Source organism: Chelonoidis abingdonii, chromosome 3 (genome assembly GCF_003597395.2).
Source record: "Chelonoidis abingdonii isolate Lonesome George chromosome 3, CheloAbing_2.0, whole genome shotgun sequence".
Classification (NCBI taxonomy): domain Eukaryota; kingdom Metazoa; phylum Chordata; order Testudines; family Testudinidae; genus Chelonoidis; species Chelonoidis abingdonii.
This window is the reverse complement of record NC_133771.1, coordinates 85,457,928-85,469,932: the sequence shown is the minus strand read 5'-3', so window position 1 is coordinate 85,469,932 and position 12,005 is coordinate 85,457,928.

The window sequence follows — 12,005 nt, the reverse complement described above, 5'->3', positions numbered from 1 at the left end:
TGTGCCCTTCTGCAGGGCTCTGCTCTGGCCCTCTCCACAAGCCACCCTGCTGGCTGATTCCCATATCTTTCCACCAGCCACCCGGCTAGACATTCACCAAGATGTCTTCAGGGCCTACCACTTAACACAGCTCTCAGCAATTAGTAGGGGTCGGGGGCGTCATCTCACCACTGGTGCACACTGGACAGTCTCTTGCACCAGAGACATTGTCCCAAAGTAGATCTTATACCTAGACCTATATATCAGTGGTTTCGGCTCTGCATCATGTAACAAGACTCTCAGTTGAGTCTAAATTAGCTCTGTTATACCACAGAGAAAGGAAGGGTCAAATGTGTCTAAGACCCTTAAACAGTAACCATAGCATCCAATACCAGCACCTACTACCCCCATCACTGAGCTTTGGAACCCACAATCCCTGATTCACACAACAAGTAGAACAATGCTTTATTATTTCTGCCCCAATAACAAGGAGACTGGGGATCCAGCACCAGCCACAAGTGACCATTTGGGCAAGCAATCCCATCAAGCTGAGTACCTCGGCAGGGTGGGTGTGCCCATGCAAATGAGATCAACTCCAGAAGTCCTTTTCCACAGCTCACCACTAGATATCAGGGGAGAGCTCATTCAGACTCTGCTTACAATTGTATAACTATATACTATTTCTAGACTGTCTGAAGTTCCTGAATGGACACTTGTATTAATGCTCAGCACAGCAGGCACTGGCATTTTCATACCCACTTTGGAGAATGCAACACTAGGGAGAGCTCTTGATGTCATCAAACACATTCTCATATTGTGAAAACAGTAAAGGGAGAATCAGCAAGGAGGGGTCCATGCCAAGCAGAGGCGCCCAGGCTGAGCAGAGGCAAAGGGAGTTGACGCAGGGTAGCAGGTTGAATGAAGGGGATGGCAGAGTCAGCAAAGGCCCCCCCCACCCCGCCCAGCAGGGAGAGGAAGTGGGGAGGAGGCCCAGGCCCAGTGGTGGAGTCAATGAGAGGTCTCCAGGCCATGCAAAGGAGGCAGAAAGATCTGGTACAGGGCGAGTGGAGGAAGTGGAGGGAGCTGGCAAAGGGGGGGACTGGTCCAGGAAAAAAGAGTTGGCCAAGCGGGGTGGGCGGGGTTGGCCAAGCAGAGGATGGGGAGAGCCCAAGGAAGGATTTGCTGAACCTCTAGAAATAATAACTAGCAAAAATGTTTGTGTGACACTGACAGATCCCGGCTATCGGTGGGTGAGATCATACCTGTGGCCTCTGGAGCTTAGTGCATGAGCCTCTACTGCGTGAGCTAAAAGCCAACTGGCCTTTAGCTAAGGCTGTAGCAGATTCATTAATTTCTTAGTGGTCTTGGTGCCACTAGATGGGACAGGACACCACACCCTGGAGGTGTGTGGGTTACACATTCAAAATACAAAATGTCAGGCTTTTTTGAAGTTGTAAAAGCTCAGTTTACTTTTATTAAATTTTGCTTTCTTAAATTATCACCCTTCATAGGGCTACTTGTTCTTACAAAGCCCAGAACCCCCCTTTTTTTTTTCTCTCAAACTTTCCAAATAACCTTTATCATTAGGTAACGAGCAGGCCTGGAAAATTTCTTTTTGTGAAACTTTTGAATAGTTATAAGCAACTGAAAATAGAGAGATATAATCTGATGGAAACACTTTGGCAGCCTTTATGATAGCCGTCAGTAACACTCCAGCTCTAACAGAGACTTTCCTGAAGTGAGGCAGGGCTGGGCTCTTTAACCCAAGGAGGATCTTCCAGCTCTAATCTTAAGATAACAGCCAGCAATTCAGAAGGCCCTTTAGGGCTGTTCATTTCCAGTGTTTGGGGCATCTGGCCCAATCTCGTATTCCTGCATCAGATTCTTGTTCCGCAGCATTTTGACTGCACTCTGAAGCACTCTTATGTCCTCCTTGGGTACTGTGATAGGTGTTTCATGTGCACAAAATATTTTCACTGTAGTTGTTGTTTTATTATGGTATCGTCTAGAAGTCCCAGCTGAACTTGAGGACCCCGTGTATTGTTCTCTGTACAAACACAGAGTAAGAGTTAGTTCCTGCTGCATGGACTTCACAGGCTAGATAGACAAGAGGTGGGAGGGGAAATAGAAGCATGGAGAGCAGAAGTGACTTGCCCAAGGCCACAGCAGGGGCACATGAGAGGTTATTGTGCTTGTGTTCCACAAGAAATGTGAGCTCTTCTTCGCCTAACTCCCACCCCAAACACCAGTTCTGGACATATTTCCTATTCTCTTATTCCACTCCCCTGTCATGTTACCCTGGAACTTGACCCGCACCATAGCTAGCAAGGGGATAATGCTGCACGCAGGACCTCAGGGCTTTCCAGTAGGGCCTTCCTGATCAAATAGCTTTGACAAGGGACTTTGGATTTGCTTTTTGATAGAGGCTCACAGTACATTAAGTGAGGTATGTGGTGTGTTTGTACATGTGTAGATCCAAATTTTGCTCTCCATTGCATTGCTAGAAATCCATCATAACTCCAGTGACTTGAAACTCTAGTGAACTTACTCTAGATTTCTATGGGCATAACTGAGAACAGAATTTGGCTGAGGTACTGTTTATATTAGACATATTCCTGATAAAAATCTAGCCATTGAGTTACTATTAAATACTGAAAAATTAATTATTTAGGTCCAGATAGTTAAAAGTATCAAGGCATTGCTCCACTGAGTGTGGCAAGGCCTAACTGAATTTAGTCTCATTTTCAAAAGTGATGAGAGGCCAGCTTTTGAAAGGTATTTAGGTGTCTAGTGCTGCAGCTGGGCAGTTAGAAGGATTTTCAAACCACTTCTAGGTGCCCAACTCCCAGTGATTTCAATTGCAGTTAGACACTGAGGTGCATTTGAAAACCCCACTGAGCATCTAGCTGCATCTATAGGCACCTAAATACCCTTGTATAAAACTGGGCCTCGGTCAGTAAAAATCACTGTCTGTCTAGGCCATTAGGAATCCTTTCTATTTGGTTGTGCGTGTGTATTCTTTATGGCCTGAGTGTATACACACACACACATCAACAGTGAATTCAGGACTGTGGAGTCTTGCACTGGAAGAGTACTGCAATAGATCCTGCCCAATAAAGCAAGCCCTTCCTCAGTTTAGGAGGCCTGATCATCATAACTAGTTCCATTGACGTCAATGAAATTACTTAACAAGGTGAGGGCCATTGTCAGGGTTTCAGGGCAACTGCACCTGTATTCCCCCTCCATGGTCCACTGCAGGAGTGCCTAGTCAGGTCTCCGGCTGGCTGTCACCTGTCCCTGGACATGGACCTTTGTCCCACTCCCTTCTAACCATGGATTTTCAGACTGCACACACCCCGCCCCACACTGCAATATCCCCAGCAAGCCAGTCTGATTAAAGGCCAGCATCTATGCCTTGCTTTCTCTTCAAGGGCTATGAACAGAGTATTGGTAGCAGTTACAAGGTACCACACAGCTCTTTCTAAGCAAGCGCCTCTATTCTATTCTTAAGGAAAAAGCATTACAGAGAAAACATACAAAAAACTATCAACAAAACATATACTAAATTCTTACAAGAGGCCACTCATCAGTCTTCTTTGGCCTGCTAGGTCCCCATTCTTTCCAACCCTTCCACAAGGGTAGGGGCCCTTGGACAGAAGGGCCTGTCTGTTTGCTGGATCAGAAAGAGGGCCCAGTTTAAACCCAGACTTTTTAGGCCAAAAGCCCTTTCTTTGTCTGTTTCCCTCTGAAAAACTGTCTGAACCAAGCAAGCATCGCCCCAGGGTGGTGCCTCTCTGGAGGTGTTTACAACCAAAGAGATTCAGTTTAATCACACCCCACTACTTTTGGGTCCTGGTGGCGCTGCAATAACCCTCCTCCCTCCTATCCCTGACCCGCAGTGATACATAAACCTAATACAGTATGGTCCCCAACTATGATTAAGGGTCTGTAGGAAGAAGGCTGTATTTGGGGCACATTTTTGACAGTATATTTCATGCGCTATCTGCCATAAAGGTTATTAACTTTTCCAAGCTCAGCGTCCAAATTTGTTTCCTTTTTATTATTAAACCCGTGAGCTATATCAGGCATCATTTTTCTACAGTAGTCTCTAATACATTTACTGCCAACAGGTGAGTTATGATGGTTTTACTATCACAAAAGGGAATAACTGTACGGCTACCATTCACTGTAGTGTGCTGCCTATACTTCACTGTTGAGTTACAAATATAAATGCATGGGACAGCAGAATGTCGACAGGATGCCAACAGTGACATAAAGGTCTATTACAGTATATTGTAAAGACTAAATCAAACTGGCCTTACTCACACAAGTAGTCATTGACTTCAATGGGGTTACTTTGGGACATAGGTATTGTTGCACCTGAGGGTCTGTCTAGTCCTGTGTTCTGTCTCTGCCAGTGCCAGTGGCAATTAGCAGATGCAAAGAAGGTGCAAAGTATCCCCCTAACAGACAATTAAAGAATAACTCTTCTTAACCCCCGTCAGTTAGTGGATGGCTTGTGCCTTGGAGCGTGAGGGATTATATCCTTATAACATAATTGTAAATCTTCTCATTAGCCATCTAAAAGCCTAAATCTTTTTAAAAGCCCACTGAGCTCTTGGCCCCCAATATCTTCTGGCAATGAGTTCCACAGGTTAACAGTATAGTCTGTTTAAAAACAAACTGTCATTAGGGTTTTATTTGTTGTCTCTCCATTTCACAGAATCCCCTCTTGTTGTGTTATGAGGGTGTAAATAGGAGTGTTCGATCTACCTTCTCTATACCATTCTACTTGATACTTCCATTAAATCCCTCTTCTTCATCTCCTCTGTAAACCCAACAGTCCCATTCTTCTCTGTCTGTCTTCAGATGGCAGTCTCTTCATGCCTCTAATCATTCTTGTTACCCATCTCTGTGTGAGGAAAGCAAGGTTGTTTTGATGCCTAGATCACTTATGGCCAAACCTCATGAACACTTACTCACCTGGCAGCTCCTGCCTACTAATCAGTATTGATGTACTGCTTCCTTGACTTAGGCACATACCTGAGGAATCAGTGAGTCACTCACTCATTTCCTGACTCCTACAGATAAAAAGAAATGTATTTAAAATGTGATATATTTTAGTCTAGATCTTCAGCTGGGGTGTATCCTTGTAGCAACATCCAAGTCTATGGAATGATACTGATTTATGCCTGCTGAGAATCTGGCCCATAGGGTGTGAATTTCAAAAGTAATTTAATTATTTAGGAGCACAAGCTCCATCAATTTTTTTTCAATAGGACTTGTCCTCCTAGATCACTTGTGCACTTTGGAAAACTCCACCCTTCATGTACAACACGGGATAAGTTGCAGTTGTTATTGTTTTTAACTCCTACCTTTCTTTCATGTCCAGTATTTCAGAAGGGTTTATAAAAAAAGAGAACAATGATACACTGTAAAAATAATCAGTGAAAAAAAGTAGATGAGAAATAGAATGAATACAACAGTATGCAGATGATGTGGGGACAATGGGCACAAATAGTATGGAACATGGTTTTTTTACTAAGGTTTATTGAGAACATTAGCCTTTCTCTTCGTCTGATTACGCCGCCTGTCCCCTGGGAAGGATAAGTATTACCCACCCCAGTTCAGATGGCCATTCAGCTAAACCTACAAGGAAACAAAATCGTTATAGAACCTTCCGCCTCCTGTCCTGCCCGGACGCGAAGATGAAGAACGTCGCGACGGCTGCCCTGCGCGCCGCCACCACGAAGCGAATAGGCAGAGCTCCCTCCGACCGAGAAGTAGCCACCTTCCTGAGCGGCTCCCTGGACAGCGAATTCACCCAGGACAGGGGCAACATCGCCTCGCTGTGGACCCACACCTGCAATGCCACGAGTCGACTAGGAAAGCAACTGGGTTGCTGCTGGATGTGGAGCGAGGAACGGCGGGAGCTGGGAGTCCCGGTGCCTCGGATCAGGACGAAGGGCAACACCATTGTCAGCCCCAGAGCCAGAGGCATGCTGGAGAAGTCCCTGAAGGCTGCCGTCCATGCACTCTGCGTGGACATGCTGAGGAAAAAAACCTGACCAGGGCAAGGCCTTCAAGGTGACCAGCAAGTAGGACTCCAGCAACCACTTTCTCCCTGCGGGCAGCTTCACCCGATTCGCCGACTGGCAGTTCATACACCGTGCCTGGCTGAACTGCGTCCATCTCAGTGGACCCGTCCACCACGGGAACTGGGATAAGCACTGCAGGAAGTGCGGGTACACCATGGAGACCTTGTCCCAAATCCTGTGCAGCTGCAAGCTCCATGCCAGAGCCTGGCAGCTGCTCCACAACACCGTCCAGGACAGCCTAGTGAAGGCCATCACCCCGCACCTGGGAGAGATCGCCGTCAATCGCGCCATCCCCAACACCGATAGCCCGCTGCGCCCGGACATCATCGTCATGGATGAGGATCGGAAAAAGATCATCCTCGTCACAATCCTGCTCGAGAATAGGACCACAGCCTTCTGCGAAGCCCGAACCCACAAACTCGAAAAGTACGCTCCCTTGGCTGATGCCCTGCGGACAAAGGGCTACGAGGTTTACACAGATGCTCTGATCATTGGGGCCCTGGGTGCCTGGGACCCCTGTAATGAATGCGTACTGAGGACCTGTGGGGTGAGCCGTCGCTACACATGGCTCATGAGATGCCTAATGGTTTCGGACACTATTTGAAGGTCTAAAGACATTTACACAGAGCACATCACCAGCCACCGCCAATACCAAGAGTGAGCCGGCGTGACTTCGTGCACCCACAAGGGGGAAGAGACCTGTAAACCTCCCCCGCTGGATTTTATCCCCTGAGCCCTGAACCCACCAAACCGAACTCCACCATGTGAGGGTCATCCTATCCCCATTACCCGGCCCGTTTATTTATACCCGGGACTGTCTGTAACTTTTTGTATGAGTAATGTACCCTCACTACTTGCTGACCGTATCTTGATCTCACCCACCGTATACCCCTCCATTGGGGACATTGCAGACTGTATATGATATGTGCTGTCCAATACCAAAATACTAGCATCCCCCTATACTCTGTATGTTACCCCCGATGACCAATAACTGACGTTTCAAACTCTCTGTACTATCTATCTTTAAACATTTTCTAATAAACTTTTAAATCTGACCTTCCAGCTTCTCTAGTGTTAATTCTTTAATCAGAATTGAGGTGAATGTGACTAGGATAAATTATTCTTTTTACAAAATACGCAACGGTCCCTTATTAACCTTTAACCTCCACAAGGCAGAACCACCAGTCCTGCAAATATACACAGTGCTCTTAGATCCAAATATCCCCGCGCGGCTAATGAGCAAGGTGCCGGCGAGGAGGAGTCGGTTCCAGGGGCTAACCCTTGCAGTGCAGCACACGTTGCCGAAGGCAATGCAGTCCTTTCCCGGAGCTGGCGCCTTGCAAGCCCACGGCTGCCACCTTGTGGCTAAGAGGCAACATTTCTGCCCTTTTCCTACCTAATTAGAACAGGCAGTGACACCCATCAGACGCTTTCAGGTTTATAAAGACAAAAGCCAGAACGCATTTAATTCAGCGCTAACTGCGGCATGCTAGTTGATTCCTCGTACATTCAATTTGTCTTCATGGACAGAGCCTTCACCACCAGATGAAAGATTCGGCTGCTGAAGGTGGATTCAGCGCAGCCCTGGAAGCGCGCGCAAGGAGCACCGCTTGGTGGCGCCCCAGTGCCAAAGGCTTTCTGCAGCTGCAGTCACGGTGGGACACTTCACCAGGAATAACAACTGAACAAAATAAAGGCGTTTGCTTTATTTTTAAGAAACCAGCTGTTAAAATCAAGCTCTGGTTCAGTCGTTTTCCAGTTGAAAGACGGAATTTGGGTTTTTAGACCAAGGTTTTTAAAGAGAAGGAAATCCACATATGGGCAATGTAGCCCTGGATAGTTATCCCAGCAATGGCCAGTATTTGTTCAGGGTGTTATACAGAGCCGGGTGGGAGAACTGAGGCTTTTCCTGGCTGTGATTTCAAGAGTGACATGCAAATGCAAGGAGCTCTGTAAGAAATGAGGCACTTGCGCTCAAGTGCAACAGAGAAGATCATTCATTGGTGAGCTGAGCGTATTTGTGTAGGGAACTAGTCATTGATAAATCCACCTTTGCTACTGTGTACTGTCTCTGGCTAGATTTTTTATGCTTAAAAGGCCCCTTTATAAATACATTGCTCTGGGGGTTGTCAGGTCAGGTAACAACACAGTTGTGTTTAGACTGTGGTTTTTATCAAAGCTGCAAATGCGGTCTTTAATAATGCCATTCTTTGTTTCTAAAGGCATCATGGAGTGCAGAACTGCCCTAAGGGAGCCACAGGTAATCCCAGTAAGCCGAGACGCAGTGAAACGAAAAGTCTCCATTTCTACATCTTAAATTATTTTAATTCATAAATGATATAAAGAAAAATCCATTTGGAAAACAAATGTTATCAGCTGTGATACTGATGGCCTATTTGGGGCCTACCGTGCACTTTAGTGTACACTGACCACAAATGTCTCCTCAGATCTTCTTTGAAAGAGACTTTAATGATACTTTAGGCCTATTACCAGAGGAATGGCTGGGAACTGTGGAGATTGAAGAGATTTAAAGGTGTGTTAATTAACCCTGGAGAATCTCTGTCAGAGAAGATAATACAACTTTATTCTGCTTGTCAAGCGGAAACATAATATCTGCCATGAACAAGAAAGCTGCATTCTGTACTTGTCCCACCATCTTCAATTTCTCTGACTTTCCACGGTGGGCTATAAATTGTTTGCTAGAAATATGTCATAAATAAATAGAAGTATCTTCTCTAGTGTGTCAGGGTTATAGGATCATTCTTTCTTCCCAGCCATTTAAATTGCAAGCACTCTTCTGGTTGTAGTAATGATAGCAACCTTTCAGCCCTGCTGATCCAGCCAGCGATCAGTGGCAGAACATCCACATGGCATGCTGGCACATTTAGGGAACGTAATGAACTCAGGTGACTGCCAGATTCAAAGGTGAACTTAGAAAGGGGCCTCATCTGATTGCACTCATGCAGTGTTTCATTAAAGGACTTTGCACACACCAGAATGATGGCACATGGGCCCGCATCTTGGCTCTGCAGGCTAATTAGTCTCTCAGACCTTCTGCTCCTCTGGAAGCCCCAGCACTGCTGGACAGGACAGTGCTTTGTGTTCCTGGTGTCAAGTGGCCAGGTTCCACATCTGTGGTGCTGGTATTTGGTTGGTCTGTATAGCTCTCATTTGGCCTGTAAAACGCAAACATCTGCTGGGGTTATGGTCGGCTTGTTGGCTGATTTCAGCAGGGGTAGTGACCTGCTGTACTAGTCGATTAGTTCTGGAGGAGCAAACTGGATGCAATATGGAGGAGTTTGAAAGAGCAGGAAAATCATTCAGCCAGTGAAAAACAAAACAAAATGAAATATATAAATAGGAGAATGCTGCACTGTGATAATGCAGTCTGATCTGCTAGGTGAGACTAAATCCTGCTATGTCCATGCCATTGCATCTACTGTGTGGCATTCCCCAAACATTTAATTTCCTCGCTGGCCAGATATTATTTTCTAATTAATGTTGATAATTGAGCAGGTTATTTTATCAATCAAATAAGAGAAACAAACACCCAAAATCACTTAAGAGGAAGTAAATTACTCAAGAGGAAAACATTTCTTACACCTATGCCAATAATACTCTTAATGATTTAGTCAGGGAATAGTTTGTTTTAAGTGATATAAAATTAATTAATTCACTGAATAGCACTGATCACAATGAAGTGTTTTGCTATTAATGTGGATGTCATGTGTCTCTCCAGAGAGATGTCACTGTAATTCGGCAGAGTGAAAAAGGAGATGTATACAATAAATTCTGCTCTCTGCTACCCCAGTGTGAAGCCAGAGCAATTCCACTGACATCACTGTAATTACTCTGGATTGACATTGATGTAAGTGAAAGCAGAATTTTACCCTGACACCCTACATTTTCATGTTCCTGCCACCTTTTAAAAATTCACTAACATTGACCCTGGTTTTCCTCTCTCTTACACCAATGTGAATCTGTTGAAGTCAATGGATTTACATCAAGAGAGAGCAGAGTCCGGCCATTCATAAGCAAAATGTATATAATTCTTCCCATGTCAGTTCTGTTTCAGTGCAATATTTTGGGTAAGCATTTGTAGATGAGAACTACCCCTTCCAGGATTCTGTATACACAATTAACATTTATATCCAGGACTACCAAGCAGTAGGTATACACATACAAGTGACTCAGCATGACCCAGGAAAAGTAGTGTATTTTAGGCCCAATCGGGCCATCCTTTACAGGCAAAACTCTTATTTAAGTTAATGTAAGTATTGCCTGAGTAAAAGCTGCCTGGTCTGTTAAATGTTTTTCTCAGCTGCTCAGTTCAATTATATTAGTTCAAGAAATCAAAATGTGTTATAGGGAAATCCTGTATTTTACACAGTGATTTAAATACATATACGAAAAGCCACTGCTGTTTTTCCTCACTGTCCTATAATTTCCATGAGTGTAGATTGGAGGAGAACTAGCTGTCTTATCTTGATCATATTCCCAACCTTTTCAACAATAGCATTTTTGGATGTCACTCAATGGATTAAATTATAGAAAATATTTCATGAAATCGTCCACAAGATTTGCCTTTCTGAAAAATGTTGTGTCAAGCTGGATTATGGTGCCAATCCACCCAGGTTCTCAGTGATCACTTCTCCCACTAATACTGCCCAGTGCTCCTGAAACTGAATGGCATTTGAGCGCCAACTCCCTTAGGCTCCTATGAAGATCCCAGCTTGAGCATCTGTTAATCAGCACCGCTTGTGGAAAAATCCTATGGAGTTTAATAAGAATAAAACCAGGGAAGTTCTACAAAAATTACTCTGAAAGCTATAGAATTTAATGGAGAATGAAATCCTGTCTGTTGTTTCTTAGTCACCCTATAGAATTTGACAGCAGGGAGACAATTTTCTATTAAGTTCTATATGATGGCAAGGTTATCACTTTCTATTCAATTCGGTAGGACTTTGCTGTAAGGAATGACAAGTCTGAATGATAATATATGGCATCAGACATAAGGACAATTATCTAATTTATAGTCAGTACTGCAAAAGCCACCAGCAGTAGGATAAAATAGTTCTCCATATGGTACTCTGAAGCTTCCAAAATCTACAGTTAAAAAAACCCAACAACTCTTGTAACAGAAATCTTTCTATTGTATAAAAAATAGGGGACGATAGCAATGAGGTTCATAAGAACTTATTGGAGGGAACAACCCCTTTGATTGCTCTGTATAAATACATAGCATCGGTATACAGGATTACAAGTATTAGATGCATCTTTGTGCTAACAGAGCTCATGTTTTCAAGTACAAGAAAACTCTACAGTTACATTCTGTGGAGGCTTCAGGATAGAGTTTGCCAAATGGAAAAACATTTGGAGGTTTGGAAAAATCTTGCACATAAATTACCAGAGGCATGAAGCGCCTGAAAGATGGATGAAATCAGAAGCCAAGGAAAAGCAGCGTGCATGCCAAAGGGGAAAAAAAAGATGCAATGATTTCTTTTAATGACTCTCCTGCAAAATGGAGAGCAAGCTTCCAGGGCATGTCATATTCTCATAAAAGCAGCTTGCTTGGTGGTGAGAAATACCTTGTCAGTGGTGAGACCAAGCCCCCATTTTTCATCCTTTCTGCACGTAGCTCTGCATTGATTATGTTAAGTGCTACCCACTGGTTAAAAACACAGAAACCTCATTGTCTCTGACTGTGGCAAAGGCCAGCTACACACTTGTTAATTTCCTGATTTATGACACCATATAGAAGGAATTGAAAGTGGGTGTTTTTTTAAAACTATTAAAACAGAGGCAGATCAGGAAGTTTGTGATAAAGAAAAGCCAGGTTCTTGTCTGACATGTAATCTCTCTTTTGGCTTTAAGTAAACCTGCTCTTTCAAGGCTATGCCATCAACACGGTCTGGCTCAAGTTTCACC